Raw genomic sequence first — 27,212 nt, 5'->3', positions numbered from 1 at the left:
TCTGTTGGCCTCTGATGTGACCATGTCCCCTTACCCAGGGTGTGAAGGGACGGGGGAGACAGGTGTTTATGTACCATATCCCCTTACCCAGGGTGTGAAGGGACGGGGGAGACAAGTGTTTGTGTGCCACATCCCCTTACCCAGGGTGTGAAGGGACGGGGGAGACAAGTGTTTGTGTGCCACATCCCCTTACACAAGGTGTGAGGGGACGGGGAGGTAGGTGTTTATGTACCACATCCCCTTACCCTGGGTGTGAGGGGACGAGGGAGACAAGTGTTTGTGTGCCACATTCCCTTACCCAGGGTGTGAGGGGACGGGGGAGATAGGTGTTTATGTCAGTAATGGACCTTACTGTGTCATGGGCTGCAAGTGATGCGTTCTGCCTTGCCTCAGAGAATTTTCCCTATCTATTGCTGTTTTGCAACATTGTATATCTAGAGAGTGCAATATATATATATATATATATATATATATATATATATATATATATATATATATATATATATATATATATATATATATATATATATATATATATATATATATATATATACATATATATACACAAAACAACCACTCTGAAAGAATAGTGGAAAACCAAGCGCTTTCCTGACTTCTCACATTATCAAGGAATGTGATAAGTCACGAAAGCGCTTGAAATTTAACTATTCTTTCACGGTGGTTGTTATATATATATATATATATATATATATATATATATATATATATATATATATATATATATATATATATATATATACATATATATAGATACAGTGCTGGGGATAATACCTTGTGACATGACAGTAATACCTTGTGACATGACAGTAATACCTTGTGACATGACAGTAATACCTTGTGACACGACAGTAATACCTTGTGACACGACAGTAATACCTTGTGACATGACAGTAATACCTTGTGACATGACAGTAATACCTTGTGACATGACAGTAATACCTTGTGACATGACAGTAATACCTTGTGACATGACAGTAATACCTTGTGACACGACAGTAATACCTTGTGACACGACAGTAATACCTTGTGACATGACAGTAATACCTTGTGACACGACAGTAATACCTTGTGACACGACAGTAATACCTTGTGACATGACAGTAATACCTTGTGACACGACAGTAATACCTTGTGACATGACAGTAATACCTTGTGACACGACAGTAATACCTTGTGACATGACAGTAATACCTTGTGACACGACAGTAATACCTTGTGACATGACAGTAATACCTTGTGACACGACAGTAATACCTTGTGACACGACAGTAATACCTTGTGACACGACAGTAATACCTTGTGACACGACAGTAATACCTTGTGACACGACAGTAATACCTTGTGACACGACAGTAATACCTTGTGACACGACAGTAATACCTTGTGACACGACAGTAATACCTTGTGACATGACAGTAATACCTTGTGACACGACAGTAATACCTTGTGACACGACAGTAATACCTTGTGACATGACAGTAATACCTTGTGACACGACAGTAATACCTTGTGACATGACAGTAATACCTTGTGACACGACAGTAATACCTTGTGACACGACAGTAATACCTTGTGACATGACAGTAATACCTTGTGACACGACAGTAATACCTTGTGACACGACAGTAATACCTTGTGACACGACAGTAATACCTTGTGACACGACAGTAATACCTTGTGACACGACAGTAATACCTTGTGACATGACAGTAATACCTTGTGACACGACAGTAATACCTTGTGACACGACAGTAATACCTTGTGACACGACAGTAATACCTTGTGACACGACAGTAATACCTTGTGACACGACAGTAATACCTTGTGACACGACAGTAATACCTTGTGACACGACAGTAATACCTTGTGACATGACAGTAATACCTTGTGACACGACAGTAATACCTTGTGACACGACAGTAATACCTTGTGACACGACAGTAATACCTTGTGACACGACAGTAATACCTTGTGACACGACAGTAATACCTTGTGACACGACAGTAATACCTTGTGACACGACAGTAATACCTTGTGACACGACAGTAATACCTTGTGACATGACAGTAATACCTCCATCTCCTGGGCTAGTTTAGGCGGCAGAAACACTAACTTTATTAATTTTCCTTAAAAAAAGAATTCGGATAATTGTTATCACCGACCTGTAATATGTCATTACAATTTATCTGCCAAACGGAATTCTTGAACAATAACTGTATCAGAGGTGACGCTTGGCTTGCTTACATCTAAGCTTTGTAGATGAATGGTTCAGAGAACCGACATGTTGATAAATTAGACACATGTGCAACTCTTGGGTATCTTTATTGAGGAAACGTTTCGCCACACAGTGGCTTCATCAGTCCATACGTAGGAGAAACTTGAAGAACAGGAGGAGAATGAGGTAATCAGTCCCTCAACCTTGAGTCGATGTGGTCAGTCCATCAATTCAAGATTGATGGACTGACCACATCGACTCAAGGTTGAGGGACTGATTACCTCATACTCCTCCTTTTCTTCAAGATTCTCCTTTGTATGGACTGATGAAGCCACTGTGTGGAGAAACGTTTCCTCAATAAAGATACCCAAGAGTTGCACATGTGTCTAATTTATCTACATCGAAGCTCTTTACAACTATCTGATCGTGTACTGTGTACACTGCTGCCAAAATTCAATACGCAGTATCACTAGACCGCTTCTCAAATTTGCTAATTTGTAGCTTGATGTTTATTCGATATTATGTATCATATTTTAACATTTAAACAAATTTCGCTACTCACTATATAAAACTGAATGTTTCAAGATCAACACCGAAGTCATCAAACTGGGAACTGAGGCCATTGTTATCTTATGCATCTGTCACCGCAAGAGCTCATATCTCAGTTTTCTGAAAGCTTTTTTGATTTATATTTATAGTCTAAATGTCGTTAAACTAATTTAAAACAGCCTACACACAGTCTAAATATCCTCAAACTAATTTAAAACAGCCTACACACAGTTTAAATATCCTTAAACTAATTTAAAACAGCCTACACACAGTCTAAATATCCTCAAACTAACTTAAAACAGCCTACACACACTCTAAATATCATCAAACTAACTTAAAACAGCCTACACACAGTCTAAATATCCTCAAACTAATTTAAAACAGCCTACACACAGTCTAAATATCCTCAAACTAATTTAAAACAGCCTACACACAATCTAAATATCATCAAACTAATTTAAAACAGCCTACACACTACTCAAACCATCTGTTTCCCTAACTATCAACACCAAGTGTCTAATTGCCGTGATTAGGACACCTAACCATATTATGTTTTTAAATTAGGTTGTAATTTAAGCTCCTGAATAAACATAAATCATTGAGGAGACATGATATCGTTTTAGTAAGAAGGACTACCAGACAGCAGAGACTTCCTAAAATAAACTCAGTAAAGATTTAAGGAAGGTAAGACACCCTATCACTATAAAAAAAATAATAGAGATCAGGTAAGGAAAAATAAGGGTGAGTTGAGTGCGTATTCTTGGACTGAAGGACATTGTTTGACACTGTACCTGGCCAATAAGAAGCTTTGAAGTTAGTGGAGCAAGCAAGGAAACAAGAGTCAAGTGGATTATTGAATAACACAGAAGATAGTGGCCCGGTGGCCTGGTGGCTACAGCTCCCGCTTCACACACGGAGGGCCCGGGTTCGATTCCCGGAGGGTGGAAACATTTCGACACGTTTCCTTACACCTGTTGTCCTGTTCACCTAGCAGCAGCAAATAGGTACCTGGGTGTTAGTCGACTGGTGTGGGTCGCATCCTGGGGGACAAGATTAAGGACCCCAATGGAAATAAGTTAGACAGTCCTGGATGACGCACTGACTTTCTTGGGTTATCCTGGGTGGCTAACCCTCCGGGGTTAAAAATCCGAACGAAATCTTATCTTATCTTATCTCTTCATAGGAAGAGCCACCGTTTTAAAATAGCAGAGTGTTCCCCTCTCTCTTCTCTAAGTTCCACTCACTTTCTCCTCTCCCATATCCCCTTCGCTTTCTCCTTTCCCATATCCCCTTCACTTTCTCCTCTCCCATTTTCCCTTCCCTTTCTCCTCTCTCAGCTCCCCTCATTCTCTTTCCTGTTTCCTTTACTTTCTCCTCTATCAGCTCCCCTCTCTCCTTCCTCAGTTCCTTTCACTTTCTCCTCTCTCGGTTCCCCTCATCAAGGGACAAGTAACCGGCTCTTCTCTAATATATTTATCTTAATGTCATTTATCTTAGTTCCCCTCCCATCTCCTCCTTCCATTTCTGCCTTCTCGTATTGCTTCCTTCCTCACTTTTCCTTAACCTATTTCTCTCTGCTCCTAATATGCTCCTAATATGCTCCTCCCAAGTCCCCTTATTCTTTCTTCTCCTCGTCTTCCATCTAGTACTCTTCAGTCTCCTCGCTCTGTCAGTGACCTTAAAACAGTTGAAGCGCCTACCAAAAGTAACTCTTGCAGAGTGAATCAATTACTTACCAAAAGTAACTCTTGCAGAGTGAATCAAGTACTTACCAAAAGTAACTCTTGCAGAGTGAATCAATTACTTACCAAAAGTAACTCTTGCAGAGTGAATCAATTACTTACCAAAAGTAACTCTTGCAGAGTGAATCAATTACTTACCAAAAGTAACTCTTGCAGAGTGAATCAATTACTTACCAAAAGTAACTCTTGCAAAGTGAATCAATTACTTACCAAAAGTAACTCTTGCAGAGTGAATCAATTACTTACCAAAAGTAATTCTTGCAGAGTGAATCAATTACTTACCAAAAGTAACTCTTGCAGAGTGAATCAATTACTTACCAAAAGTAACTCTTGCAAAGTGAATCAATTACTTACCAAAAGTAACTCTTGCAGAGTGAATCAATTACTTACCAAAAGTAATTCTTGCAGAGTGAATCAATTACTTACCAAAAGTAACTCTTGCAGAGTGAATCAATTACTTACCAAAAGTAACTCTTGCAGAGTGAATCAATTACTTACCAAAAGTAACTCTTGCAGAGTGAATCAATTACTTACCAAAAGTAACTCTTGCAGAGTGAATCAATTACTTACCAAAAGTAACTCTTGCAAAGTGAATCAATTACTTACCAAAAGTAACTCTTGCAGAGTGAATCAATTACTTACCAAAAATAATTCTTGCAGAGTGAATCAATTACTTACCAAAAGTAACTCTTGCAGAGTGAATCAATTACTTACCAAAAGTAACTCTTGCAAAGTGAATCAATTACTTACCAAAAGTAACTCTTGCAGAGTGAATCAATTACTTACCAAAAGTAATTCTTGCAGAGTGAATCAATTACTTACCAAAAGTAACTCTTGCAGAGTGAATCAATTACTTACCAAAAGTAACTCTTGCAGAGTGAATCAATTACTTACCAAAAGTAACTCTTGCAGAGTGAATCAATTACTTACCAAAAGTAACTCTTGCAGAGTGAATCAATTACTTACCAAAAGTAACTCTTGCAGAGTGAATCAATTACTTACCAAAAGTAACTCTTGCAGAGTGAATCAATTACTTACCAAAAGTAACTCTTGCAGAGTGAATCAATTACTTACCAAAAGTAACTCTTGCTGAGTGAATCAATTACTTACCAAAAGTAACTCTTGCAGAGTGAATCAATTACTTACCAAAAGTAACTCTTGCAGAGTGAATCAATTACTTACCAAAAGTAACTCTTGCAGAGTGAATCAATTACTTACCAAAAGTAACTCTTGCAGAGTGAATCAATTACTTACCAAAAGTAACTTTTGCAGAGTGAATCAATTACTTACCAAAAGTAACTTTTGCAGAGTGAATCAATTACTTACCAAAAGTAACTTTTGCAGAGTGAATCAATTACTTACCAAAAGTAACTCTTGCAGAGTGAATCAATTACTTACCAAAAGTAACTCTTGCAGAGTGAATCAATTACTTACCAAAAGTAACTTTTGCAGAGTGAATCAATTACTTACCAAAAGTAACTTTTGCAGAGTGAATCAAGTGCTTACCAAAAGTAACTTTTGCAGAGTGAATCAATTACTTACCAAAAGTAACTCTTGCAGAGTGAATCAATTACTTACCAAAAGTAACTCTTGCAGAGTGAATCAATTACTTACCAAAAGTAACTTTTGCAGAGTGAATCAATTACTTACCAAAAGTAACTCTTGCAGAGTGAATCAATTACTTACCAAAAGTAACTCTTGCAGAGTGAATCAAGTGCTTACCAAAAGTAACTCTTGCAGAGTGAATCAATTACTTACCAAAAGTAACTCTTGCAGAGTGAATCAAGTGCTTACCAAAAGTAACTCTTGCAGAGTGAATCAAGTGCTTACCAAAAGTAACTCTTGCAGAATGAATCAAGTGCTTACCAAAAGTAACTCTTGCAGAGTGAATCAAGTGCTTACCAAAAGTAACTCTTGCAGAGTGAATCAAGTGCTTACCAAAAGTAACTCTTGCAGAGTGAATCAATTACTTACCAAAAGTAACTCTTGCAGAGTGAATCAAGTGCTTACCAAAAGTAACTCTTGCAGAGTGAATCAAGTGCTTACCAAAAGTAACTCTTGCAGAGTGAATCAAGTGCTTACCAAAAGTAACTCTTGCAGAGTGAATCAAGTGCTTACCAAAAGTAACTCTTGCAGAGTGAATCAAGTGCTTACCAAAAGTAACTCTTGCAGAGTGAAGGCTTCATAACAGAACTATCTTTGTACACTGTACTTCTTTGTTTGTTAAATAAAACTCTTGTAGAACAGTTAGGAACATTTATTCTGGAAATGTTTCGCCCAGCAGAGGCTCCTTCAGTCCAGTGCGGAGAGAGGTGGAAGATGAGGAGGAGGAGCTTGAGGTAATCATTCCCTCTGCCTAAAGTCGTTGTGTTTAGTCCATCATTCTTGACGAAAGTCAAGGCTGAACACATCGACTCTTGGCTGAGGGACTAATTACCTCAGACTACTCCTCGTCTTCCACCTTTCTCCGCATTGGACTGGAGAAGTCACTGAGTGGCCAAACGTTTCCTGAATAAGGATTCCCAGATGGTGCACAAATGTATCAGTTATCAACCTGTCTGTTTTCTAAATCATTTATACACTTCTGTGTTTCTTTGTTAATGTTTATAGGAGAGATTTCAAGCAGAAGTAGATGGCCTCTCTGGTTGATGTTGTCAGATGTCTCTGAGGGAGATGTCACCAACACCTTATAGATGCTGTTTTTCAATAAGAATTCTCTGCTATAATTTCTATCCGATCAATTACTCAGAAAATGCCCGTCGACTTCTCAAAGGATCTGGTTTATACCCAAGAAACAGTTGCACTAAAAGGCAAGCACATGGGACTCAAACCATTTATCACTCCCAGTATCCCTGTGGAAAAGAAAATGTATACCGTTTACGAGGCAGTTCACTGAGTGGGAATGTACAACGAGTCTTTGTGGAAGTTATTATTACCAGGCTAAACAATATCACAATAATGAATCATATTTCCTCTGGCGATTTCTTTCTTTCCCGTGTCTAGAAAACTCGATCCTTTTATTCTTATGGGAAAGACCAACACATGGATCCGGAGTGTGAGGGACCAGGATATAGAGCCCGAAGGTGGGAGACCAACACCAGGAACCCGAGGGTGGGAGACCAACACCAGGATCCCGAGGGTGGGAGATCAACACCATGGATCCCTAGGGAGGGAAAAGTTCATTAGATAGGAGTGATGGTAGTTTGTTGAGCAATCTTCTTTTTCAGTTAGGGTGGGTGCATAGTTCCCGCTGTTCCCTGTGGGAGGGGACGAGTGCGTCTCCCACCTGTGGTGCGTCACTTGACTTGCAGCTCCTTTCGAATCTGTAAGTACTCGTTCGGCTCCTGTCTACTTTATTAAATTTTTGGGATTGTCTTAAATGAGCTTCACTCTTATTTACGGTTTTGGACATAAATTTATTACTGCCTTGTTTTGAATTTACAGTTATCTCATTTGTTAATACTCACCTTTTTTTTAAAGGCCTTACGCCTATCGTGTGAATGATTTATTGAGCTGTGTGTCACTTCACTTCTTCTCTACCTATACTGGTCCCCCTTTCTTCACATATCGCCAACCGCCCAGGCAGCTACACACCTTTCAAGCAGCCTTCTCCCAGTTGTAACGACACCAGCGTTCATGGTGGTTCTTGACTGGCTACTTAACTGCTTCAGCATTGTGGTGATCAGAGGATCAGTCAACATCTCGGCAGAATATATAAGCGTGTTGGGGACACCATCAACTGTCTAGTCACGACCAGCTGTGACCTCTACACCTCCCCACATCATCAACAACAACAACGGCTGGAGTTCCAGAATCATTCAAAGCTACGTTCCAGAGCCATTCAAAGCTACGTTCCAGAACCATTCAAAACTACGTTCCAGAACCATTCAAAGCTACGTTCCAGAACCATTCAAAGCTACGTTCCAGAACCATTCAAACCTACGTTCCAGAACCATTCAAAGCTACGTTCCAGAGCCATTCAAACCTACGTTCCAGAACCATTCAAAGCTACGTTCCAGAACCATTCAAAGCTACATTCCAGAACCATTCAAAGCTACGTTCCAGAACCATTCAAACCTATGTTCCAGAACCATTCAAAGCTACATTCCAGAGCCATTCAAAGCTACGTTCCAGAACCATTCAAACCTATGTTCCAGAACCATTCAAAGCTACGTTCCAGAACCATTCAAACCTATGTTCCAGAACCATTCAAAGCTACATTCCAGAGCCATTCAAAGCTACTTTCCAAAACATTGGCACGGCACCATTGTACCGTTCATCACTGGACAACTAGTTATTTACATTTTTTATTTTTCATAAAGTAGGATTAATTTTATGTTTGTTTTATATTACTGACTGATGTTTATTATTATAAAATTGTTTATCTTATTATGGTATCATCGAACTTTCAATTTCCAGAAGGAGGAGCCAGCCTTGTCACATACTCTCAGAGGGTCTGACAGAGCTGAGCGAACCTTCACTATCCCGAGGGTGGGAGACCAACAAGGATCCATAGGGAGGGAGGCCAACACATGGATTCCGAGGGTGAGAGACCATCACCGTGGATCTCGAGGGACGGAGACCATCACCATGGATCCCGAGGGCGGGAGACCAACACATGGATTCCGAGGGTGGAGGACCATCACTATGGATCCCGAGGGTGGGAGACCATCACCATGGATCCCGTGGGTGGAAGACCAACACATGGATTCCGAGGGTGGGGGACCAACACTATGGATCCCGAGGGTGGGAGACCAACACCATGGATCCCGAGGATGGGAGACCATCACCATGGATCCCGTGGGTGGAAGACCAACACATGGATTCCGAGGGTGGGGGACCAACACCATGGATCCCGTGGGTGGAAGACCAACACATGGATTCCGAGGGTGGGAGACCAACTCACTGATCCCGAGGGTAGGAGATCAACACCAGGGATCCCGAGGGTGGGGGGACCAACAGAATGGTTCCCGAGGGTGGGAGACCATCACCATGGATCCCGAGGGTGGGAGACCATCACCATGGATCCCGAGGGTGGAAGACCATCACCATGGATCCCGAGGGTGGAAGACCATCACCATGGATCCCAAGGGTGGAAGACCATCACCATGGATCCCGAGGGTGGGAGAGCATCACCATGGATCCCGAGGGTGGAAGACCATCACCATGGATCCCGAGGGTGGGGGACCATCACCATGGATCCCGAGGGTGGAAGACCATCACCATGGATCCCGAGGGTGGGAGACCATCACCATGGATCCCGAGGGCGGGAGACCATCACCATGGATCCCGAGGGTGGGAGACCATCACCATGGATCCCGAGGGTGGGAGACCATCACCATGGATCCCGAGGGTGGGAGACCATCGCCATGGATCCCGAGGGTGGAAGACCATCACCATGGATCCCGAGGGTGGAAGACCATCACCATGGATCCCGAGGGTGGATGACCATCACCATGGATCCCGAGGGTGGAAGACCATCACCATGGATCCCGAGGGTGGTAGACCATCACCATGGATCCCGAGGGTGGAAGACCATCACCATGGATCCCGAGGGTGAAAGACCATCACCATGGATCCCGAGGGTGGAAGACCATCACCATGGATCCCGAGGGTGGAAGACCATCACCATGGATCCCGAGGGTGGAAGACCATCACCATGGATCCCGAGGGTGGACGACCATCACCATGGATCCCGAGGGTGGAAGACCATCACCATGGATCCCGAGGGTGGAAGACCATCACCATGGATCCCGAGGGTGGAAGACCATCACCATGGATCCCGAGGGTGGAAGACCATCACCATGGATCCCGAGGGTGGAAGACCATCACCATGGATCCCGAGGGTGGAAGACCATCACCATGGATCCCGAGGGTGGAAGACCATCACCATGGATCCCGAGGGTGGGAGACCATCACCATGGATCCCGAGGGTGGAAGACCATCACCATGGATCCCGAGGGTGGAAGACCATCACCATGGATCCCGAGGGTGGAAGACCATCACCATGGATCCCGAGGGTGGAAGACCATCACCATGGATCCCGAGGGTGGGAGACCATCACCATGGATCCCGAGGGTGGAAGACCATCACCATGGATCCCGAGGGTGGAAGACCATCACCATGGATCCCGAGGGTGGAAGACCATCACCATGGATCCCGAGGGTGGAAGACCATCACCATGGATCCCGTGGGTGGAAGACCATCACCATGGATCCCGAGGGTGGAAGACCATCACCATGGATCCCGAGGGTGGAAGACCATCACCATGGATCCCGAGGGTGGAAGACCATCACCATGGATCCCGAGGGTGGAAGACCATCACCATGGATCCCGAGGGTGGGAGACCATCACCATGGATCCCGAGGGTGGAAGACCATCACCATGGATCCCGAGGGTGGAAGACCATCACCATGGATCCCGAGGGTGGAAGACCATCACCATGGATCCCGAGGGTGGAAGACCATCACCATGGATCCCGAGGGTGGAAGACCATCACCATGGATCCCGAGGGTGGAAGACCATCACCATGGATCCCGAGGGTGGAAGACCATCACCATGGATCCCGAGGGTGGAAGACCATCACCATGGATCCCGAGGGTGGAAGACCATCACCATGGATCCCGAGGGTGGAAGACCATCACCATGGATCCCGAGGGTGGAAGACCATCACCATGGATCCCGAGGGGTAAAATAGGGACCAACACGATAATTAGGGGTGAAGCATTGATCAAGTACTTTCATCATGTGATTATCTATTGATGCGCTAAACCCACAAGAGAATGTAAGGGTTGAGAAGTTAATTAGGTTTGGTTGGACTTAGGAGAAGAAAAGCTCCAGTACCTTGGACCTAGAGCTCTCCATTAACTTGATAAGAAATCTTTGTGAAAAATGTTGACAGAAAACGGACAGTGTTTTCATGTGCATGTTGCAAGTTGGTCATGTATGTTGCATTATGTTAATAATCACTCCATTACTTAGACGTTTTAAGTCTTATAATAGGCAATTAGTTCATATTCCTGTATATCCACTTAGAGTTAAACACTTCCTCATTGAACACTGACAGAGATGAGCACCTCTCATAGGAGCACTTCCTCAATGAACACTGACAGAGATGAACACCTCTCGTAGAAGCACGTCAGGAGGCATGGAAGTGTCCCCTGTGTATCCTGGAACTGGACTTACCCTGGTCTCTCTCGCTCATGTAAATACCACACACCAGCTCGCTGTCTGGATACATGTCACTTTAAGTAATTCACTTGGGATCGTCGCTTCCTGCATGTGTTATGGAATATCAGGGAGAGACGAGGTTCTGAGTGAAGATAAAACGTGTTTAACAAACTAGCAGGATACTTGCACGTTTATTATTTCATGATTACGTAATATTAGTGGTAATTAGCAGATATTTCCACTTAGTCATTATACAATCAACATTATTTTCCAGTGTATATCGTAATAGTTTGTTCTTGTAATTATTACATTCAAGATTATCTGAGGTTTAGTAGCGATACCGATGATTCCCGGAACAATTTACGCAGGGATCTTTTTTTTATCAATGGAATCGGTCAGTTGTAACGTTTAGTAAGGCTGAAAATTTCAGTGTTCAGAGTTTAACGCACCTAAGCTGTCACTCGAAGTCAGTTCAATAAAATTAATAAATGGTAGGTACCCTGGTGTATAGCTTTAAAGGTGACCAATAACTCAGTGGTAGCACGTCTGACTTACAGTCAAGAGGACAAGGTTCCAGTTTTTGGAAAGGTGAGACGTGTATGTTTTTATATTTGCTATTTACCTGTACCCAGAACTAAATACGTAATTCATCGTTAATCAATTTCTGTTGGCTCGAAAATATCGTAGTCAGGTCCATGTTTAATATTAATATCGTTGTCAGAGACAAAAATATCGTTAACGTGTCAGATTTGCTCATATTAAAAACATCTTATCTCCCTTAGCTTGTACATAACCAAAACAAAATACACTTATTTAATATCTATGACGCCCCCTAATTTACACTAGTGACTGTAAACAAATTTCTGAATATAGCTTTTGCTTCATAATACTTAAGCAAGTCATAGTTTATCTAGGATACTCCAATACAGGAGCTTCAATAGAAACTGTATCATGCCAAGACCAGACCATTCCCATTAATAGATAAACTGATTGTTAATTTCTCAACTGTTTTGAGCTATCTCACTATTGCAAATCTAGTTAATCACTACAGCTACCTAACTTTAATATCAGTATATTATCAACATAATCCATAACCTGTGTTAATATTGGGAAGGAATTAGTATTAGTCTTCCCGAAATGCCTAGGCATAAGTAATATGCAATATTTTATAATATATAAACCCCACATTGTAATATCAACAAAGAAATAAGGAATTTTATTTTTTTTAATTTTTAATATGACCATTATTTTTATGCTATATCATCCATTTTAATGTTTGCACGAAATAGGAAATGCATAAATATTGTTTCATAATGAAATGTTGCTAAATCGAGGAACACACTATTGAAGTGCACAACTCATCATGATCTTGAAGTTTGATGAGGAACACTCATGTACAAACTGAACCCGAGGCCTTTATAATCTGAGAGACTTATTTTATCCTGGAGAATGTGGGCAGACATGGAGAGGTAATTTTTAAGTTATTGAGCCGCTCATCCTGGATATATTAAGAAAGCATACCTCGTCTTCGAACTCTTTGTAATCTGTATCGTCAAATGGTCATCCAGAAAACTTTTAAAATTGCTCTGCCATCGACCTCTAACTGCCTATCGACGTTTTGGCAGCTCCTACCTTAGATATCTCTAAGGTAGAACAACTCCAGATATGTAGGGTGAAGTGAGAACAGTAAGTGCTCACAACAGTAGCCAGGCAGTAACACTGGATGCAACATAAGAAAATAAATAGGTGGATTAGTATTTGGAATGTAAATGGATTTGCTTTCAGAACATGCATGGGAGAATGATGACTGAATATAACATGACACAGAGAAGTTATACCCAAGAGGGTTGAGATATAACAGTGTTGCGGCAGCAAGACCTGGTGCAGTTTAATGACAAGAAGGAAACTTGAACCTGTCAAGAGCAAACACTCGTTTACACTACCAGCAACCAGAAAGGTTGAATATGTCACTAGCATGCCTTGGCCAGCACTCCCAGCAAAAAGTAAGGCGGAACCTATCAATAGCATGCATTGGTTTACTAGCAACCAGAAAGATTAACGAGATTGTCGACGCTTTCATAATGATTCACGTCACTTAGCATAATTGTTAACGTCCATATTGTGGATCAAGAGAGCTAACAAGGCTGTTAATTGTCTTGGCTGTTATCGCTTCCATATTGCGCTTTAAAACGAGTTGCAAGCTTGTTCATTTATTTGTCCAGGACGCTTAGTAAAGTTACAGTGTCATCCAGTAACTGCTCAAGGACACTTAGTAAAGTAAGTGTACATTAGTCTCGCTCAAGTATGATCTTCATTCAGTTCTCTATATAGTTCACATTTAAGTGAAAGTTTCTCCAATCAGTTATCACTTAGCTAAGCGTCTATATTTCATCCCATTAATCTGTTTCTTGAACTTCAGACTTTGAAGGTGTTGTTGCCCTTACTATACAAAACATTAATGTAACTTTTTCCAATATAAATATCACAGATGTAAATCTCTCCAATAAAAAAAAATAATTCAATCTTCCGATATTGATATCTATTGCAAAAACAAAAGTATTTTATTAAACTTAATCCGAAGGCGTTACGAAGTTCCTACAGCAGGTCACTGAAAATTAATGTCTTAGTATTTTGTTGATACAGCAGAATAAATATTTTTAAAGGATAATATGATAAAATATAAGCAAATCACGGAAATTCAAAACAGAGAAGCAAATACACTGAACGTCAAACAGAAACAGAAAACTTTCCATGTAGGAGTATGAACGAGTGAACGTCTGGAAAGTGACCAAAACGACATGAAGACCAGAAACTTACTGCTGCTGGCTAAGGCACATGTCCACTTAGGAAGATGGGAAGTGTTGTCCAGATGGAGTCAATTTATGGATGATCATCCTCATTCACTTCTACTAGAGTGGCGACGTTCCATTAGGAAGATGTGTGGCACCTTAAAAGTCGTGCCTGAGGCGACACCGTCCTGGGGCCAAAGACGGTGTTACTGCCATCTTGAGCAGTCAATCTATATTACATGAATGTAAATTACGTTCATATGAAGTGAATTTTTTGAAAAATGAAGCAAAATGCTTGCACGCATTAGGTCATTTATTATATATAATTTTATCAGATAGGAAATATTTTCACTGTTTTACTTCATAATTCCTTGTGTGTGTGTGTGTGTGTGTGTGTGTTTATGTCAGAGAGCATCACTTGTACTCTGGTTGGAAGAGTCAGAGAGCATCATTTGTACTCTGGCTGGATGAGTCAGAGAGCATCACTTGTACTCTGGCTGGAAGAGTCAGTAGCATCACTTGTACTCTGGCTGGAAGAGTCAGAGATCATCACTTGTACTCTGGCTGGAAGAGTCAGAGATCATCACTTGTACTCTGGCTGGAAGAGTCAGAGATCATCACTTGTACTCTGGCTGGAAGAGTCAGAGATCATCACTTGTACTCTGGCTGGAAGAGTCAGAGAGCATCACTTGCACTCTGCCTCTAAATGCAACTATCACCGCGGGAGATAAATAGACACCCCAAGAAGCAACAGCAGCTATGATCTCATAAGAAAAGGTATTAGCAGTTAATGAAATAGTTACTATGCTTGTTGATAAGAAAAATTAAATTACGAAAGGTGAAAATGAAAATGAAAATATATAACTATATTTTTTAATTTTTCGGTTCGCATAAAAACGATGTATACATTCACTTATTGAGATCAGACTCAGCACTGCTTTCTGAACACTCATACCACGAGTTGATATTCAGCAAAGTGTTGGTCAGACGCCAAGCTGCTGCCACTGTGAGGCTGAGTGATTATATATGCTGCCTCTTAACATACATCTTCAACATTATGCCCTCTAAACTCAATCAGGAGATTCAAAGGCCACAGATGAATTCAATTTCAGCTTCATTTACTATCAAGCTGTGGCCTTTAATAATGGAATTAATGTACAAAGGACAGAGGCGAGCAAGATATGGATGTAATTTTTTTTTATATTCATTTAGTACTACATTGCACCTACAAGCACAGAGCATCTGAGCCTGGTAATACTACATATTCTATCCATATATTTGCCATTGCTTATTCATACACATACAAAGTTGTATGATTTACAGTGCAAATTGATCGATAGTGTTAAGAGAGGAGGTTCGTCCTTCACAGGCTCAAGACAGACTGCTGTGTGAGGCCTTCCTGTCATACGACGTCAGCTGGCAGGGACTCGTCTGAGGCGGCCCTCAAAACTAACATGAGTGAGTTTTTAACATCCAAGGCATGTTCTTGTCTACACAACATTAAACCTTAATAATGCAATAGCTACAATAGTGACAATGTACATGTAAACAACATCTGGTATCCCAGTAATGATATATTAACAGGTATAACTTAAAATTATTATTTGATACAGAGAAAATTCAAGACATATTAATGTCTGTTACCCGTAACAGTGGTCGCAAAATATTAATGCAGCAAAACATAAGAATATTTAAACATGAGTGTATGCATCGTTGTACGTATCATTGTGTATGGGTATTTGCGTATACTTATGCATATGTACGTGTGTTTAAGTATGTCTGCATAAGAACATATGTATGTGTACGTGTAATTATATGTACTTGTTCATTTGTATGTATTCACTTAATTGTGGTTGCAGAGATCGAGTCTCAACTCCTGAACCTTACTCTTTGCTTGCCACAACTAGTGTGTGTATGTATACATGGACAGTTGAATGAATGTGCATATTTATACATGCATATATATTCCAAACTTTCATGTGTATATGTGCAAATGTATATGTATGAGAATGCGTGTGAAATTTATACACACTGGGAGCAGCAGTATATCTAAACGTAGAAGAAACTATACTACAGGTGGGGATAGAACCCGCGATCAGAGAGTCTCAAAAACTCCAGACTGTCGCGTTAGCCACTGGACCAGCTAGCCACAGTAAGATTCGTCCAACTAGGTATATTTCTACACCACAGGAAGGTTAGCATAGGCACCACTGTGAGAGGACTTGAGCTAGAGTTCGTCACGGCCACGCTAGCTGGAGATTCGTCTGTAAAAACTTGCATTTGTGGTCACAGTACTAACCTTCCTATGGTGTAGAAATATACCTAGTTGGACGAATCTTATTGTGGCTAGCTGGTCCAGTGGCTAACGCGAAGGTCTGGAGTTTTGAGACTCTCTGATCGCGGGTTCTATTCCGGCCCGTGTGTTTAACTCGATTAATTGGTGATCTGCAAGCGGGGTGTGAATTATAAACGTCTTCGGAGGCTTCTTAATTTATTTGTAAAGTCGTGGTGGGTACACAGGCTTGTGTGTTTGAGCGCATGGCCTGGGTAGGGCCATGCCCACGAGAGGAGAGAGCTAGTAGGCCTTGTGTCTTGCTGCTTGGCTGCTGAGTGAGAGTGAGGGTGTGTGGGACCAGCATCCCACTGACTTTGGGCTGGCTAGAGGGCAGCACCTTAGTGGCGCGAAATATGAACTAAGCTGGCAGACAGCATAGGCTGTCTGTGCAGACAGTACAGGCTGTCTACATATGCTCGGCCACCTACCTCGCATCGTCCTGATGCGACAAACTCGGTCTCTCTCTCGTAGGAATAGGGCACAGAACACAAAATAAAAAACATATATACATGTATATACATATGTACATGGAAAATAAAACTTCCTACTGGGAGGGAAGAAAAAACATGTGGGGTGTGCTAAACATCGTGGTCATAGGCAGTGAGCGTCGATGGGCATCACTGCACGCCTTCCTGCGTCTGGACAGATACTGCAACACAGGAGACATGGCTGCGGCTGAGCTGTGACGTAACAGGGTATGGTCTCCTCTAGAACGGTGAAGCAGTCATCGTAGGAGTCGTTGCAGGTTTTCACTCAACCTGGGGCACAACCTGCTGGTGCCCTAGAGTGAGGCGTCGTCAAAACTCGGTAACTGGGCAGGACTTCTGGCAAGCGACTCAGGAGGACACTTCTCGACTGGTACTGCCACTGGGCTGTCACTGCCGGCGAGCATGGAGCGAGACGTGGCAGAGAAGACTAGGCGAAACATCTGGGAGTCATAACATCATACACCAGACTGCAGCGAGCGAGCTAACAGTCAAAGTGACATCTTCTTTGTGCAGGAGCCACTGAAGCTTGTGACACGAGGCTGACACAGCGCCTGCCGACAGAGCTAACTGCTGCTTGACGAGTGTCATTCTCTCGGCAGTTGGAGTTATAGCAGAGGTTAGTCTAAGCGTCCCTAGACTTATTTCTCTACATATAACTGCACTCTGAAGGTCTGGAGGTGAAGTGAAACAAATCTTGATGGGAATCGTAGCAGGTACGATTCTGCAGAACATCACTAGCGTCGAGCATAAGAGCTTTCTGTACAAAGGGCTCAGGGCTCAGGCTGAGTAATGTCAGCTGTCAAACGTGCTGGTCACACCGGGTGACAACACAAGGTGCTACACAAGGGTCTGACCGCAGACCTCACTGGACACACGGAAAACTTTACACACACCCGCTGTACATGCGGTACAACATGGCTTAACTAGCAAATGGTGCTTTTCTGTGCACAAAATTGACATTAAGCCATACACTAACATGTGAGAACACTAAGAGGAATTAATTAACACACGACATATATCTTCTCTCAATCTTCTCGACAATACTGAAATAATTACTACAACACTCGAAGTGATATCATGTGATGTCAGGCATGACGTCGCGAGGTGACGTCAGCAGCATTGTGACGTCAGGCAGACATCGCGAAGTGACGTCAGGCAAACATCGTGACGTCATGAAGTCGGGCAGTATCGTCGGTGACGTCAATGTGATGTGGGCAGCAGACCACAGCATGTGGCCTGGGACATCTGGCTTGGTAACCCACGTGGCTTGTAGATCCACATGACATCGCTCACACCCCACGTGGCGTCAGGATCCATGTGGTGTCATGATCTACATGGCGTGCTGATCCACGGGGCTTGGTGATCCACGTGGCTTGCTGATCCACATGGCTTGCTGATCCACATGGCTTCGAGAGATCTACATGACATGCCGATCCACGTAGCTTGCTGATCCATGTGGCTTGCTGATGCACGTGGCTTGCTGATCCACGTGGCTTGCTGATCCACATGGCTTCGTGATCTACGTGGCATGCTGATCCATATAGCTTCGAATGCCCTCGGGCACTTGGATACACAGCTCTGGTAATGAATTTACACAGAAAACAGCAGAAAAGACAGCAGAGGGAGTGATGGCATGGTGGTGTATGGTAGTGTGGCGGTGAGTAGCATGGGTGAGTGTATGGGTGAGGCGAGGAAACGGCCACTTCCTCCTCCTCCTCTCCCACCCACAAACACAGGGAGACACACTGGACGCAGAAATCACCACATAACTCACCTTTGGCTTGCTGAAATAGCTGTGCTGAGCTTAACAACAGCAGAACATAGAAGTGATGCTGAACACGTGACTTGAGAAACAGCATGGGCTGCTGTAGCGTGGGGTCACTGGGACGCCACTTACAATTCTCGAAGAAATTCGACAAATTTCGGCTAGATCCTGCTTGTACCTGTGTCTGGATGCTGAAACGTGCAGACACAACATCAGGATAACTCGTTGAGAGATGGATGCTTGTTGTATAGGGTGATAAAGTGAAGATGACTTCATTCCTTCCTTCCTCTCTCCAGGCAAAACACAACTGCTGCGACCACCGCTGCTACCAATGTGAATGGGTTTATTTGGTAATTCTGCAAGCAGGGTGTAACTTATAAACGTCTTCGGAGGCTTCTTACTTTATTTGTAAAGTCGTGGTGGGTATACAGGCTTATGTGTTTGTGCCCATGGCCCGGGTAGGGCCATGCCCACGAGAGGAGAGAGCTAGTAGGCCTTGTGTCTTGCTGCTTGGCCGCTGAGTGAGAGTGAGCGTGTGTGGCTAGAGGGCAGCACCTTAGTGGCGCGAAATATGAATTAAGCTGGCAGACAGCATAGGCTGTCTGTGCAGACAGCATAGGCTGTCTGTGCAGACAGCATAGGCTGTCTGTGCAGACAGCACAGGCTGTCTACACGTGGTATGGTTTGTTTGCAATCGTGTCATTACGATTTCGTGAGTCATGTTAAACTTAGAAGTGAATTTACCCTAGAAGGAGCAATTTATATGCTTTATTTGCTGAGAGAAGTGCAGTAAATCTTTGAGATGAATGTTTATCAGTAAGCATTCAGCAAGCGATCTTAAACATTCGACAAGGCTAAAATGTTTTTAAATACAACCATTAAGTTATATACTAAGCTCAGATGAAAATTAACACACACACACATACGAGCTATTAAATCTCTGCATCAGATTCACTAGAAACCAGCAAATATTACAGCCTACATAATAGAAAATACACTGGACCTCATCTTCACTAACAACGACGATCTGATATGTAATATATCCGTATCAAAGACAATACACTCAGATCACAACATAATAGAGGTACAAACATGTATGCACAGGGCTCCTGACCAGTAAAATGTAATCAGTCATGAGAGTATCTTCACAAAATTAAACTTCAATAACAAAAACATAGAATGGGAAAAAGTCAACCATGTCCTTAATAAAACAAGCTGGGAAGATATCCTAAACACGGATCCGAACCTTTGCTTAGAAAAAATTAACTCAATGGCACTTGAAATCTGCTCAAGGCACATTCCATTAGGGAAAAAGAAAGAGAAGATGTAAACTGGAAAGAGAGAGACACTCCTTATACTGGAGAAGGCGAAAACTCACAGATCTGCTGAGAGGGGCTAATATGTCTGAAATACAAAGGGAGGCACTGGTCAGCGAAATAGCAAATATCGAACTTAATCTTAAGGAATCTTACAGTAGACGAAAATCTCAGGAGGAAAGGAAAGCCATAAAGGAAATTGAAAAAAAAAATACTACTTCTCTTATGCCATATCTAAGGATAAAATAGCATCCAGTACTGGGCAGCTGCTTAGGTGAGATGGGACATACACAGATGACAGCAAGAAATGAATGAGACACTAAAGTCCCAGTACGACTCAGTGTTCAGCGAGCCGTTACCCAGACTAAGGATCAACAATCTAAATCAGTTCTTTATGACAGAGACCCAAAATTTGGTCTTTTCAAAAATCTCTGATATTACCCTAACAACACAAGACATTGACAAGGCAATGACATGCCCATACACTCTGCCCCAGGCCCAGACTCCTGGAACTCTGTGTTCGTCAAGAACTGCAAGAAGTCCCTGTCTTGTGCCTTCAGCATTCTATGGAGAGGGAGCATGGGCGCAGGGATCATCCCACACTCACTAAAAACAACAGACATAGCCCCACTCTACAAAGGTGGCAGTAAAGCAATTGCAAAGAACTACAGGCCAACTGCACTAACATCCCATATCATAAACATATTTGAAAGGGTTCTAAGAAGCAAGATCGCCAATCACCTAGATACCCATCAATTACACAACCCAGGGCAACACGGGTTTAAAGCAGATCGCTCCTGCCTGTCCCAGCTACTGGACCACTATGACAAGATCCTGGATGCTATAAACAAGATGTAGACTTAGCGTTCACAGACTTTGCGAAAGCCTTCGACAAGTATGACCATGGTGCAATAGCGCATAAAGGAATAACAGGAAAAGTTGGTAGATGGATCTATAACTTCCTAGCAAATAGAACACAAAGGGTATTAAACAGAGTAAAGTCTGAGGCAGCTACGGTGAAAAGCTCTGTTCCACAAGACACAGTACTCGCTCCCATCCTGTTCGTATTCCACATATCTGACATAGACAGAGATGTAAGCTATAGATCCATGTCTTCCTTTGCGGATGACACCTGAATTACCATGACAATGTCTTCCGTCGAAGACACCACAAGACTCCAAGCAGACATCTACCAAATTTTCAAATGGGTCATTCAAAAACAATATGAGTTCAATGTTGAGAAATTTCAACTTCTCAGATACGGAAAACATGAGGAAATTAAAATTGTATCAGGGTTTTCAACAAATTCTAACCATACAATAGAGCGAAATAGTGATGTAAATGACCTAGTAGTGATAATGTTAGAAGATTTCACATTCAAAGACCACAACAGCGTATCTTCCGCATCTGCTAGAAAAATGATAGGATAGATAATGAGAACCTTCAAAACTAGGGACGCCAAGCCCATGATGATTCTCTTCATATTGCTTGTTCTCTCTAGGCTGGAATATTTCTGTACAATAACTGCCACCTTCAAGGCTGGCGACATTACTGAACTGGCACAAACGTAAGTACGATAAAGCACCTAAATTACTGGGAACGGTTCAAGTCCTTTGATTTGTATTCCCTGGAACGCAGGCGAGAGAGATACATGATAATATACACTTGGAAAATCCTAGAGGGATTAGTACTAAACTTGCTATATGAAAGCAAAAGATTCGGAAAGAGATGCAACATTCCCCCAGTGAAAAGCAGGGGCGCCACGAATACACTGAGACACAACACAGTGTCAGGGTCCCAAGACTGTTCAACTGCCTCCCAGCACAACATACATAAGGAGGATTACCAATAGACCTCTGGCTGTCTTGAAGGCACTGGGCAGGCACCTAAAATCGGTACTTGACCAGCCGGGCTGTTGTTCGTACGTCAGTTTGCGTGCTGCCAGCCGTAACAGCCTGGCTGATCACACCATGATCCACCACGAGGTCTGGTCTAAGACCAGACCGGGCCGCAGGGGCGTTGACCCCAGAAACCCTCTCCAGGTATACTCCAGATATATATATATATATATATATAAATATATATATATATAAATATATATATATAAATGTATACATATATATGTATATATATAAAATTAAAGGTGAATACAGGAAAGAGTAAGGTTATGAGGATAACAAAAAGATTAGGTGATGAAAGATTGAATATCAGATTGGAGGGAGAGAGTATGGAGGAGGTGAACGTATTCAGATATTTGGGAGTGGACGTGTCAGCGGATGGGTCTATGAAAGATGAGGTGAATCATAGAATTGATGAGGGAAAAAGAGTGAGTGGTGCACTTAGGAGTCTGTGGAGACAAAGAACTTTGTCCTTGGAGGCAAAGAGGGGAATGTATGAGAGTATAGTTTTACCAACGCTCTTATATGGGTGTGAAGCGTGGGTGATGAATGTTGCAGCGAGGAGAAGGCTGGAGGCAGTGGAGATGTCATGTCTGAGGGCAATGTGTGGTGTGAATATAATGCAGAGAATTCGTAGTTTGGAAGTTAGGAGGAGGTGCGGGATTACCAAAACTGTTGTCCAGAGGGCTGAGGAAGGGTTGTTGAGGTGGTTCGGACATGTAGAGAGAATGGAGCGAAACAGAATGACTTCAAGAGTGTATCAGTCTGTAGTGGAAGGAAGGCGGGGTAGGGGTCGGCCAAGGAAGGGTTGGAGGGAGGGGGTAAAGGAGGTTTTGTGTGCGAGGGGCTTGGACTTCCAGCAGGCATGCTTGAGCGTGTTTGATAGGAGTGAATGGAGACAAATGGTTTTTAATACTTGACGTGCTGTTGGAGTGTGAGCAAAGTAACATTTATGAAGGGATTCAGGGAAACCGGCAGGCCGGACTTGAGTCCTGGAGATGGGAAGTACAGTGCCTGCACTCTGAAGGAGGGGTGTTAATGTTGCAGTTTAAAAACTGTAGTGTAAAGCACCCTTCTGGCAAGACAGTGATGGAGTGAATGATGGTGAAAGTTTTTCTTTTTCGGGCCACCCTGCCTTGGTGGGAATCGGCCGGTGTGATAAAAAAAAAAAAAAAAAAAAATATATATATATATATATATATGTGTGTGTGTGTGTGTGTGTGTGTGTGTGTGTGTGTGTGTGTGTGTGTGTGTGTGTGTATGTGTGTGTGTGTGTGTGTGTGTGTGTGTGTACTCACCTAGTTGTACTCACCTAGTTGAGGTTGCGGGGGTCGAGTCCGAGCTCCTGGCCCCGCCTCTTCACTGATCGCTACTAGGTCACTCTCCCCGAGCCGTGAGCTTTATCATACCTCTGCTTAAAGCTATGTATGGATCCTGCCTCCACTACATCGCTTCCCAAACTATTCCACTTACTGACTACTCTGTGGTTGAAGAAATACTTCCTAACATCCCTGTGATTCATCTGTGTCTTTAGCTTCCAACTGTGTCCCCTTGTTGCTGTGTCCAAACTCTGGAACATCCTGTCTTTGTCCACCTTGTCAATTCCCCTCAGTATTTTGTATGTCGTTATCATGTCCCCCCTATCTCTCCTGTCCTCCAGTGTCGTCAGGTTGATTTCCCTTAACCTCTCCTCGTAGGACATACCTCTTAGCTCTGGGACTAGTCTTGTTGCAAACCTTTGCACTTTCTCTAGTTTCTTTACGTGCTTGGCTAGGTGTGGGTTCCAAACTGGTGCCGCATACTCCAATATGGGCCTAACGTATACGGTGTACAGGGTCCTGAACGATTCCTTATTAAGATGTCGGAATGCTGTTCTGAGGTTTGCTAGGCGCCCATATGCTGCAGCAGTTATTTGGTTGATGTGCGCTTCAGGAGATGTGCCTGGTGTTATACTCACCCCAAGATCTTTTTCCTTGAGTGAGGTTTGTAGTGTCTGACCCCCTAGACTGTACTCCGTCTGTGGCCTTCTTTGCCCTTCCCCAATCTTCATGACTTTGCACTTGGTGGGATTGAACTCCAGGAGCCAATTGCTGGACCAGGTCTGCAGCCTGTCCAGATCCCTTTGTAGTTCTGCCTGGTCTTCGATCGAGTGTATTCTTCTCATCAACTTCACGTCATCTGCAAACAGGGACACCTCAGAGTCTATTCCTTCCGTCATGTCGTTCACAAATACCAGAAACAGCACTGGTCCTAGGACTGACCCCTGCGGGACCCCGCTGGTCACAGGTGCCCACTCTGACACCTCGCCACGTACCATGACTCGCTGCTGTCTTCCTGACAAGTATTCCCTGATCCATTGTAGTGCCTTCCCTGTTATCCCTGCTTGGTCCTCCAGTTTTTGCACCAATCTCTTGTGGGGAACTGTGTCAAACGCCTTCTTGCAGTCCAAGAAAATGCAATCCACCCACCCCTCTCTCTCTTGTCTTACTGCTGTCACCATGTCATAGAACTCCAGTAGGTTTGTGACACAGGATTTCCCGTCCCTGAAACCATGCTGGCTGCTGTTGATGAGATCATTCCTTTCTAGGTGTTCCACCACTCTTCTCCTGATAATCTTCTCCATGATTTTGCATACTATACATGTCAGTGACACTGGTCTGTAGTTTAACGCTTCATGTCTGTCTCCTTTTTTAAAGATTGGGACTACATTTGCTGTCTTCCATGCCTCAGGCAATCTCCCTGTTTCGATAGATGTATTGAATATTGTTGTTAGGGGTACACATAGCGCCTCTGCTCCCTCTCTCAATACCCATGGGGAGATGTTATCTGGCCCCATTGCCTTTGAGGTATCTAGCTCACTCAGAAGCCTCTTCACTTCTTCCTCGGTTGTGTGCACTGTGTCCAGCACTTGGTGGTGTGCCCCACCTCTCCGTCTTTCTGGAGTCCCTTCTGTCTCCTCTGTGAACACTTCTTTGAATCTCTTGTTGAGTTCTTCACATACTTCACGGTCATTTCCTGTTGTCTCTCCTCCTTCCTTCCTTAGCCTGATTACCTGGTCCTTGACTGTTGTTTTCCTCCTGATGTGGCTGTACAACAGTTTCAGGTCAGATTTGGCTTTCGCTGCTATGTCATTTTCATATTGTCTTTGGGCCTCCCTTCTTATCTGTGCATATTCGTTTCTGGCTCTACGACTGTTCTCCTTATTCTCCTGGGTCCTTTGCCTTCTATATTTCTTCCATTCCCTAGCACACTTGGTTTTTGCCTCCCTGCACCTTTGGGTAAACCATGGGCTCATCCTGGCTTTTTCATTACTCCTGTTACCCTTGGGTACAAACCTCTCCTCAGCCTCCTTGCATTTTGTTGCTACATATTCCATCATCTCATTAACTGGCTTCCCTGCCAGTTCTCTGTCCCACTGAACCCCGTTCAGGTAGTTCCTCATTCCTGTGTAGTCCCCTTTCTTGTAGTTTGGCTTCATTCGTCCTGGCCTTCCTGCTTCTCCCTCCACTTGTAGCTCTACTGTGTATTCGAAGCTTAAAACCACATGGTCACTGGCCCCAAGGGGTCTTTCATATGTGATGTCCTCGATATCTGCACTACTGAAGGTGAATACTAAGTCCAGCCTTGCTGGTTCATCCTCTCCTCTCTCTCTTGTAGTGTCCCTTACGTGTTGGTACATGAAGTTCTCCAGTACCACCTCCATCATCTTAGCCCTCCATGTATCTTGGCCCCCATGTGGGTCCAAGTTCTCCCAATCGATCTCCTTGTGGTTAAAGTCCCCCATGATCAGGAGCTTTGCACTGCATGCATGAGCTCTTCTGGCCGCTCTAGCCAGTGTGTCAACCATCGCTCTATTGCTCTCGTCGTACTCTTGCCTTGGCCTCCTGCTGTTCTGTGGTGGGTTATACATCACTGCTATTACCACCTTGGGACCTCCAGAGTGAAGTGTTCCCACTATGTAATCACTTTCTTCTCCGCTATCTCCTCTCTCCAGCTCATCAAAATTCCAGCGATTTTTGATCAGCAACGCCACTCCTCCACCCCCCCTGTTCCCTCTGTCTTTCCTCAGGATTTGGTATCCCGTTGGAAAGATGGCATCTGTTATCATACCTGTAAGCTTGGTTTCTGTAAGAGCTATGATGTCCGGTGATGCTTCTTTGACTCTTTCGTGCCACTCCTCCCACTTATTTGTTATTCCATCAGCGTTTGTGTACCATACCTTCAGTTTCCTTTCCAACACTGTGGTTTGGGGGGCCTGTGGGGGTGGGAGACCTGGTGGCATACTGTGGGATTCTATAGCTCGATGTTGGGTGGAGGCTGTGGGTATGGATTGTAGTGTGTGTTGGGATGGTGTGATAGGTTGTATGGTTCTGAGAGTAGTTGTGTGTGTGCTTGCCCTTGCTGTTCTGTCCTGCTCTGACTGACCTCTGCTGATTCCCTCCTTGTCTCTTTTCCTAGCTCCTTTCGTTTTTTTGTCCTCTCCCTCAGCTGCTGTCGTTCTGATTTTGTTCTGTCTCTGTCTAGGAACACCCTCTTGTACTCTTCCGAGTATTTCAATCGTGGTTTCTCTTGGAGGATCCTGTTCCGCACTGTTTCCGTCCTGAGAATCAGCTTGATTGGTCGGTTTCTCCCCTTCGAGTACCCCCCTATTCTCTGAAAATTTACAATCTCGTCCATCTCTTCACCTATTTCCGTGATGATTTTCTCAATCTCCTTTCCTTCTTCCTGCTTCCTTTCAGTGTGTGTCCTTTCCTCTCTCTCCTGAAGCCCATGGATAAACACTGATTTTGCTCTTTCTTCCTCCCATTGCCTCACCCTCTGTGACTCTGGATCCTGCCTGTATGTGGTCAGTTTCTCCCTTGATTTTTCCAGTGGCTCTTGATAGCCTTGTTGTGCCTCAGCATTCGACCTATCACCCTCTCCA

The sequence above is a fragment of the Cherax quadricarinatus genome, chromosome 25 (assembly GCF_038502225.1).
Source record: "Cherax quadricarinatus isolate ZL_2023a chromosome 25, ASM3850222v1, whole genome shotgun sequence".
In the NCBI taxonomy this organism is placed as follows: domain Eukaryota; kingdom Metazoa; phylum Arthropoda; class Malacostraca; order Decapoda; family Parastacidae; genus Cherax; species Cherax quadricarinatus.
Note: the sequence above shows the minus strand (reverse complement) of the source record.